This window comes from Capsicum annuum, chromosome 12 (genome assembly GCF_002878395.1).
Source record: "Capsicum annuum cultivar UCD-10X-F1 chromosome 12, UCD10Xv1.1, whole genome shotgun sequence".
NCBI lineage: Eukaryota > Viridiplantae > Streptophyta > Magnoliopsida > Solanales > Solanaceae > Capsicum > Capsicum annuum.
In genome coordinates, this window is record NC_061122.1 from 38,243,725 (window position 1) to 38,251,483 (window position 7,759).

At 27.0% G+C, this 7,759-nt stretch overlaps 1 long non-coding RNA gene across 1 annotated transcript; it reads right to left on the reverse strand.

The window, feature by feature from the left end:
* Positions 1-1,571: 1,571 nt before the first annotated feature.
* Positions 1,572-3,757, reverse strand: LOC124889517. Its single transcript, XR_007048572.1, has 3 exons — positions 3,098-3,757; positions 2,336-2,381; positions 1,572-2,225 (listed from the first exon to the last, which is right to left on the reverse strand). It is a non-coding gene; the product is annotated as an uncharacterized LOC124889517 (long non-coding RNA).
* Between the last annotated feature and the right edge of the window lie 4,002 nt (positions 3,758-7,759).

Consider the following 7,759-nt stretch of genomic DNA (forward strand, 5'->3'; position numbering starts at 1 on the left):
ATTCATAATATGTATTCCGTTTCTTTTGAGTTGTCATGTATATTGAAAATAGTTATTTTCAAATACTGATCAATTTAAAAAATCAAGAAAGAATTAATTTTTTTTTAAGTTTTTCCTTAGAATTAATTATTCTATAATTAATAGGCACGTAAATAGGCAAAAATTAATGAGGAGTATATGAGTCAAATTACATTCCTAATTAATTTTTCTTAATGATTGTGTCAAGTTTTATCATGTGACTAAAAAAAAAAAGAAGCACTTGTCATTTTAGAAAATTAAGATATCATTAGTTTTTTAATGTTTGCCCTTCATCAAAAAATTTGAAGGGATATTAATGTGGTGCGAAAGGGAAAAGCACTGTATTAAATTGAAATGAATAATAAATAGGATAATTTAATCAAATTACTCGATCTCTAGTTAAAGTTTTACTTAAAAAAATATACATATCAAAAATGACAAGTACTTTAAAACGAAAAAAATATATATGTTGCTTTAAAAGTGTAAATTACATGTCTTTTATTGCCATACTTAGTGCAATAAAAAAAAATGTCAAGATTAAACGATGGAAGCATTGAAAGTAGATAAAATAAGAAAAAATTAAAAAAAAAAAAAAAAAGAAGTAAAGGGAACATGACTAATTACTAATTATTATAGATCATAATGATACATCATATAGATTTTTGAGTTCAAGATTTACATTCTAGATAAAAACACAACAATGTATTCAATATAATCCTATAAAGTAGGATTTCGAGATAGTAATCTTACTCCTACCTCAAAAGGTAGAAAGACTATTTCCGATATAACTTCGAATCAAACTATAAAAAGAAACTCATCATCCCAACTCCTATCTCCGTTAAAATAATAACTTAAAAGACAAACATAAATCATACGAAAATGGCAACCAAGTAGGTGTGCCCTGTTCGAGACCTCTTAATTACACGACAACAACTTTATATGTTACTCCAAATCTCTTCCTCTTACACATTTGATAACACTGTTTGATGATAAAAGTACTAATCATTCGAGGTACTTCGTTGAATGAATAATTTTATCTAAAACAACTTATTTTTTCCCATAATTGACCTTTGGTCTTACAACAAAAAATAAATATGCAGTACATAAATGATTAATAGTTAAAATTTGAATGACAATGATATATATATATATAGAGAAAATGTTTCACTTCTCAACTCCTATTATGTACTATTCATTTCGTTTACAACAAACAAAAATTTTACCTAGTTAATTCGTTTATCATAATGCACGCACAACTAAAATATCTATAATAAAAACAAGCAATCAAGCAAATTCTCAGATTCTCAACTCACCGAATCAATCTTTTAACAAAAACAAATGACCATCTTGAAAAGAAAATTATATCTATATCTAAAATATGTAATCTATTAAAAGTGTGAAAACCCTTAGAAAAGTGATTTAAACTTTTTGCCCTTCAATAAAAGTCTTCACTGTAGACAAAATCGTCTTTTTACTACTTTTATATTTAAAAGAATAATAATTTTATTATTATTTCTGATTTGAAACTTTGAAACCTACTAAACTATAAAAAGCAAGAGTGAACAACAGTCCATGAACATGAAGGGGCAATTTTCTTTATGAAGAACATGAAGGAGATATTTACACATGCACTATACTATTGAGATATAAGGCACAGAGGCTTGAAGCCTTAAACACTTCAAGTTTTTGTTCCTTCCTCAAAAATCCTGTTCACAGAATAAGAAATTTTATGGTTCCATGCATCAAGAGTTGCTGGCAAAAGCATAGTAAATTATAATGATGGAATTGAGAAAATGCATAAGGCAGACCAACTTTTGCTACTTCCTTTTTACAAAAATAATAGTGGTGTCTGTTCAACCTTTGTATAGTGTGCACCTCAAACTTGTTCAACCTTTGTATAGTGTGCACCTCAAAACTGTTTCTACTTTCTAAAATAGTAAATGAAACAATCTAAAATAGTGTAATGAGAAAAAAAAACAAGTATCAAACACTGTACAATTTGAATGATAAAATGTTGACTATTTCACTATTAACTCGAAAAATCCAAATTTGAAGAAAAAAGATTTATATCTTCATATTCTCTAATTAACTTATCCTTCTTTGGTCAGGAAAAAAATTAATAAACCAACTTCACCTTAATGCATCCTTTATCGTTTTCAGAAGCAATAGTTGATTCTGTCAAATTAACAATTCGATTAACGGCAACCCTGAATCCAAAGAGACACTTGTGTGAGAACATCTAAAGAGCAATATTTTAATAAATGACTAAATTGAAGTTGGTACATGTCATCATTAACACTCAATTTATAGCACTAACCCATGGGAATTCTCTAGACGAACAATTTCTGAGTCAGTCTCAACATCTGTTGCAAGAATAGAAAAATCAGGAGATCCCGTCACAATGTTTCGAAGAAAAAAATATAGAAAGAAGGAGGGTAACTTTCCTTTTAAGGAATGTTTTTAATTTTTTTTTTTTTTAAATAACATTTTTGTATTAAACAAAAAGCAAAGCAAACTTTAAAAAAAAACTATAAAAAAACATATAGTATATCTATTTGTGGTAATTTATTGTTGTTAGAATTCTTACTCATCTAAAACTTATTTATGGTAGTGGGGAATATAAGTTTAACATATTTGCAAGTGCTAAACTACATGTATTTTAAATAAGGTGAAAGTCCTAAATTACATATATTTTAAATAAAGTAAAAAATAATTTATAGTAAGGTAAAAATTAATTTATAGTTTAGCAGGTTTCAAAGTCTCAAATCAGAAAAAATAATAAAATTATTAATTTTTAAATATAAAAATAACAAAAAAATGATTTTATCTAAAGTTCAAATCACTTTTTATAAGGATTTCACACTTTTAATATATATATATATATATATATATATATATATATAAAAGGCCGGAGTAAAAGACTCAAAAAAAAAAAAAAAAATTGTGCAAAAAGGAGAAAAAAGCATGTTTACGGTTCTTCTTTCTTTCTGTTAGCTCTCAATTAACCTTAAACTTTCTTCCTCTTATTCAGTTGATCAAGATTAGAGGAATGATGAAACTAAGCCTCCAGGCCACTTACGTTTGCCGCACATGCTAGTAGATCAGCAGCGTGGACTAAGTTTGAGAGGAATCGGTGGTGGATTTTCTAAGCACCATAGTGCACCATCTATTCGTGCGGCATGTTATGCCATTGCAAAACCATCGACTATGGTGCAGAAATGCAAAACATTAAAAAAGTTCGAGGACATTGAAATGTAGTTTATTGTAGTAACTTCTTTGATTTGCATGTCATAGTCTTATATTGTCACATATGGGGACTCAATGATAACCATTTTCTGAGAGTGGCTTGAGTGCCCTAAGACTAAGCTATATAACTTCATATATAGCTTCTTAACTTCGTTTGTATAGTTATCACCTGATCTTTTGTACAATTATATGATGTCTCCGGTCTCCCGAAAGTAGAAGGTAGTGGTCCCATTTAGGCGATACAATTACCCCAGAATCATGTTGCCCACTTTTTAAATCGACCTTGATTTGCTTCTTCTTTTCTTTAAATTATTTCTTGTGGATTTTCAAAATTATAGCACTATTTGATTGTCTATCGTTGAAGCCAATGTTATAATTTAGTTTTGTCACTCAAGGTCTGATGACGATTTGCTTTCCCACACTACGTGTTGATTCCATTAAGTTAGCAGAATACTAGAATTCTTCGGACTATATTATAGCTATTACACATTTGTTTCCGTCATCTTTCTCGGCTAATGTATATTTTAGTCATTTTGTTACTTTTTTTTTTCTGAACTATTATGAACTATGTGAGCTGAGGATCCATCAAAAAATACAGGTCAGGTGAGTAGATGCCAAACGAAGACCTGGATGAGTAAATCCCTTTGTATCGTGTGAACAATACGGTTTGAAAGAAATTGTAGGTTCTTTGACCTTTGAGGGTAGAGAGAAAACATTAATTTTATATAAAAATAGATTTATTCAATAAGGTCTTTTTTGATTTTGTGCTGGAATTTTCCTCCGGATATACGGATCTAATTCCAACAAGTAATTTTTGTACAATCTACAGTATCATCTTGGTAGTGTTGTTTTGTGCAATAAAATTATTTTTACTTGTAAAAAAAGAAAATTTTGAATAAGTAGGAATTAGGAGTCAAATCAATCTTCTTTTCTCATACTTATAAAAATCCTTACTTCTTGATTTCTTGAGTTATATATTAATTTTTTTTTATTTTTAAAATAAATTATGATATTTTTATTTTTAAATTTTGATCAAGTTTGCTCTATTTTGCAGCCATATAACTAGAGACAAAGGTGAGTAGAATCAATAACTTATTTTGAAAAAAAAAATTATGGCAATTTAAGCATTAGATTTTATGTTGTTTTTCTTTATTTTTTTAGCTATATTGGCTCTCCTATGGCCATATATATGACAAGGACGAAGCCATCATTGACATGAGAATCGTCCATTCAAGTGTCAAAAAGGTAAGCACAAAGTACTTAATCGTATGAAAGAACTTGCCATCCAGAAAAACTACTAGGGAGAAAGAAAGATACTTGTAAAAATTACTAGACGACAAACATACATGACGAATACTTGTGCCGAGGACGTCGCAACAATAGGTGGGGAGTGTGTTATAACTCAACTTGGTGAACTTTGAATTCAGTTAAAGTTGTGTAAGTTTATTTTTTGAAATCACTGATAGATCATATTTATGGTATTCGAATTGATTGCGATATTATTGTGAGCCGCGAAGGAAGAATTTATGAGTTGATAAAAGTTCAAAGTAAATGTATATATTGTTAGAATTTATGTAAAATTTAAGAAATATCAAAATTTTAAATATGTAATTGAAATTAAACTAGTGTATACAAATCGAACGGAGAAGTATCTATACTGATTAATTTTTCTTTCTGTTCTGTGGCCTAATTAATGTCTAGAAGGACGGAGAAGTACAAAAACCTAAGCCTAACTTGTCGGCCTATTAGATTGATTTATCTAACTTTGTTGTGTCACTTTAATTTCATGGCCTAATTAATGTCTATAGGTATCAGTTACATCAACTACAAAATTAATTTTGTTTTTGGAGATTTTTGATGCAACAAAATAAATCACTACAAGAAATAAAGGATTTTGCATAGTGAATTAATGAGAAATTTGTATTATAAAAAAGTTTCATTCCAGTCAAACCAGCTCACTTAGAAAATACATGATGAAAAATAGGTCCTCTTTGAAATACCTGAAAGCTTCCTAAGTTTTTTTTTCTGTGAAATACTACTTTACTATTTTTTCTTCTCTCACCTATTCAATCAACCTATTCGTGCGAATAACCACGGAACATTTTCTTGTGGAAAATTTTAACAGAAAAATAGTGATTTTTAAAATAGTTAATCATAGAAAAAGTTTAAATGTTTGCATATTTGAAGGTAGAATTTGCATTATTTCAAATGTATATTTTTTCCCACTTCACTTTCATATTTTCCATTTTGTAACGATATTATATGGTTCATATGAAACGACCCAACAAGAAAAACAAAAAATGAAAATTACAACTGCGCAAAGGGTTGGAATTCTTAAATGGATGAAAAGCATATAGAGAAATCTACCTTCTCCAACGTTGTACTAAAAATCTAACTTGAGAAACTTGAGAAAATTAAGTGGGAGGTGACAAAAAAGTCTTTAAATTAAAAATGGTGACAACTTTGATCAGCTAAGATCAAAGCTTCATTAAAATTTTGATTAAATTAATTGAGGAGTAAAGTGTAATTTTTAAAAAACTTTTCAATTTCTTAAAAAATCCCCCAACTCCAAATTTTAAAATTTAATTTAAAATTTTCTTACTTTTCTTATCTTTCAATCTTTCTTTTCTTCTTTTTTTCTTTCTCCCCATCTTCTTCATCTCTCTATAGATTTTTCTCTTCTTCCATCTTCTCTTCTTCTTTTTCTTTCTCTTTTCATTTCATTCTTCTTTTTTTAATCTTATGGACTATTTTTATTAAAAAAAAAAAAAAATTTGAGAAGAAATTTTTTTATTTCTTTTAAAAATCAATGAAGAAATAATTTAGCAAATTCAGCAACTACGAGAGTTGCTTCAACAACTACAAGAGTTGGGTCAGCAACTACGAGAGTTGCTTCAGTAACTACAGTAATTGCTGCAACAAATACTAGTAGTTGTTATGTTACAACAACTGTCTAAGTTGCTGTATCAACTGTCGAAATTGTTGCAAGCAACTTTCAAAGTTGCTGTAGGAATCTTTGTGTAAATATGAGGTAGGGATTTTTGTGTAAATAATAAAATTTGAGGTTTTTAAAATTAGTATCATTAACACTAATCTTAAAATTATCACCTCTATTCAATATTTAAAACTTGTATCACTCTTTTTTAATTTTGAAACTTTTTTGTCACCATCTAACTTGCCCTCCCAAAATATCAAGCATGATATTCGTTCATTCACCCTTCTTCTAAATTTAAATTATATGTACTCTTTTTATCGCAATTTATTTGTTATATATTTTTTTAGTTCAACTCAGATAATGTCAATTTTCAATAGTTAAAATAATTTAACTAAAAAATTTGTTTTTAATTTTAATGAAATGATTTATATCCACACTAGCATCAAAGAGTAGTTTTACACCGCATATTTTAAAGGAATAATTACATAAGTTAATCAATATTGTCTTCTAATTACCTTATTTAGCCTAGTTTCAATTAATTACAATTCATAGTCTCTCTCATTTTTTTTTTCTATTTTCTATTACTTTCCTTGTTTTTCCTTTTCAGTTTTTTCCTTTATTTTTTTTCGTTTTCTCTTTCTTTTCTTTTTTCAATTTTTTCTTTTTCACAACTATATTTCAATTTTTTCTTTTTCGTTTACTTTTTTCCTTTTGTATTTTTTTCTTTTTTTGTTTTTCTTTTTCTCATTTTTTTGTCTATTTTCTATTACTCTTTTTTTTCTTCCTTTTTTCTTTTCCTTCTTTGATTTTCTCTTTCTTCTTTCTTTTTTAAATTTTTTCTTTTTCGTGTCTTTTTTTTATTTTGCCTTTTTTTCCTTTTTGTTCTTTTCCTTTTCTTATTTTTTTTTTCTTTTTTTTTTCTGTTTTTTTTTTTTTTTTTTTTTTTCCTTTTTTTTTTTTATCTATTTTCTATTACTCTTTTTTTTTTCCTTTTTTCTTCATTTTTTCTTTTCCTTTTCTTGTTTTCTCTTTCTTCTTTGTTTTTTCAATTTTTTCTTTTTCTTTGTCTTTTTTTCATTTTATCTTTTTTTTTTCTTTTTCTTCTTTTTCTTTTTATTTTTTTTCCTTCTGTTTTTTTATTTGTTCTCTATTTTCTATTACTCTTCTTCTTTTTTTGAATTTTTTCCTTTTTCTCACATTTTTTCTCCCTTTTTTCCTTTTTATTTTTCTACTTCTTTTCATTTGTGTGAACAAACAAACACAAATATAAGTGTGAACTATGTTTCAATTTTTTTCTTTTTCGTTTTCTTTTTTTCTTTTTTTTCTTTTGTATTTTATTTCTTTTTCTTTTTTTCTCTTTTTATTTTTTCTCCTCTTTTGTCTATTTTCTATTACTCTTTTTTTTTCCTTTTTTCTTCATTTTTTCTTTTCCTTTTTTTGTTTTCTCTTTCTTCTTTCTTTTTTCAATTTTTTCTTTTTCATGGTCTTTTTTCATTTTATCTTTTTCTTCTTTTTTTTAATTTTTTTCTCTATTTTCTATTACTCTCTTTTTTTTTTTTT